The sequence below is a fragment of the Pteropus vampyrus genome, unplaced genomic scaffold (genome assembly GCF_000151845.1).
Source record: "Pteropus vampyrus isolate Shadow unplaced genomic scaffold, Pvam_2.0 Scaffold94, whole genome shotgun sequence".
Taxonomy (NCBI): Eukaryota; Metazoa; Chordata; class Mammalia; order Chiroptera; family Pteropodidae; genus Pteropus; species Pteropus vampyrus.
Genome location: NW_011888875.1, coordinates 1,189,215 through 1,191,282, shown reverse-complemented (window position 1 = coordinate 1,191,282; position 2,068 = coordinate 1,189,215). Strand labels below are relative to the sequence as shown.

Genomic DNA, 2,068 nt, shown 5'->3' with positions numbered 1-2,068 from the left:
TTGGCTATTTGTATATCTTTTTTTTCTTTTTTCTTTTTTTTTTTTCTTTTTTCTTTTTTAGGCGAGGCAACAGATTGCAAGGACCTTGTCAGCTTACAATCTCTTATTTTTTTATTTTTATTTCTTATTTTTTATGTCTACAGCACCTAGTCTTCCTAGGTGGTCTCCCATCCAAGTACTAACCAGGCCAGCCCAACCCTGCTTAGCTTCCGAGATCAGACGGGATCAGGCTTGTTCAGGGTGACATGGACGTAGATCTATTTGTATACCTTGCTTAGAGAAATGTCTATTCAAATTCTTTGCCCAGTTTTTAATTTGGTTGTTTGTCTTTTTGTTGTCACAATTGTATATATTCTGGATACTAAGCTTTTATGAGATATATAATTTGCAAATATTTTCTCCCATTCTGTAGGTTATCTTTTTATTTTTTAAAAATAATTTATTTTTTAAAATTACAGTTGGCAAATGATATTATATTAGTTTCAGGTGTATGACATAGTGATAAGACATTTATATTACTTACAAAGTGATCACCCCGATGAGTCTAGTGCCCATCTTACACCATACATAGTTGTTACTATATAGTTGGTTATGGTTATGGGGATGTAAAGTATAGCATAAGGAATATAGTCAATAATTCCATAACCATTTTGTAACTACCAATTTGTACTTCTTAATCCCTTCCCCTTTTTCATCCACCTCTCACCCTCCTTCCCATCTGGCAACCATCAAGGTATTCTATCTATCTATGAGTTTGTTTCTGTTTTGTTTATTTTGTTCTGTAGATTCCACATTTAAGTGAAATTATATGGCATTTGTCTTTCTCTGTCCGACTTACTCCACTCATTGCCATATCTCCTAGTTCCATCCATGTTGTTGCAGATGGCAAAATTTAATTATTTTTTCATGGCTGAGTAATGTTCCATTGCATATACGTACCACTTCTTCTTTATCCATTCACCCATTGATGGACACCCAGGTTGCCTCCATATCTTGACTACTGTAAATGATGCTACAATGAATATATGGATTCACATGTTTCTTCAAAGTGGTGATGTGGTTTTCTTTGGATAAATACCCAGAAGTGGGATTGCTGAGATCTTCCTTGTCTCTTGTTAGCCTTTGTTTTAAAGTCTATTTTGTTTGGTATAAGTGTTGCTACCCCAGCTTTTTTGTTTGTTTGTTTTCATTTTCATGGAACATCTTTTTCCATTCCTTTACTTTCAGTCTGTGTGTGTCTTTTGACCTGATGTGAGCCTCTTGTAGGCAACATATATGAGGATCTTGTTTTCTTGTCTATTCGGCCACTTTACCTTTTGATCGGAGCATTTAATCCTTTTTCATTTGAAGTAATTGTTGATAGATATGTAGTTATTGCCATTTTATTATTCATCTTTTTTTATCATTTTTTTTTCTTTTTTTTTGTCTTCTTCTTCAAGAAGTCCCTCCAATATTTCCTGTAATACTGGCTTTGTGGTGATGACCCGTTAGCTTTTTCTTGTCTGGGAATCTCTTTATCTGTCCTTTGATTCTGAATGATAGCTTTCTAGGTGGAGTAACCTTGGTTGCTGGCCCTTGCTTTTCATCACTTTGAATACCTCCTGTAAGTCTTTTCTGGCCTGCAAATTTTCTCTTGAGAAAATAGCTGACAGTCTTATGGGAGCTCATTAGTAGGTAACTAATTACTTTTCTTTTGCTGCTTTTAAGATTCTTTCTTTGTCTTTAACCCTGGCATTTTAATTATGATGTGCCTTGGTGTGGGCCTCTTTGGTTTCGTCTTGTTTGGATCTCTTTGCTCTTCCTGGGCTTCTATATCTATTTCCTTCGCCAGAATAGGGATGTTTTCAGTCATTATTTTCTGCAATAGGTCTTCAATTCCTTGCTCTCTCTTTTATCCTTCTGGTACCCCTGCGATGTGAATGTTAAGATGCTAAATGTTGTCCCAGAGGCCCCTTAAACTATCCTCATTTTTTTGGATTCTTTTTACTTGTTGCTGTTTTGACTGGGTGTTTTCTGCTACCTTATCTTTTAAATTGCTGATTTGACCCTCTGCTTCATCTAATCTACT

At 35.4% G+C, this 2,068-nt stretch overlaps 1 pseudogene; it reads right to left on the bottom strand.

Annotated features, from left to right (window-relative positions):
• Positions 1 to 134: 134 nt before the first annotated feature.
• On the bottom strand, positions 135 to 257 carry LOC111742441 (annotated as a pseudogene).
• Between the last annotated feature and the right edge of the window lie 1,811 nt (positions 258 to 2,068).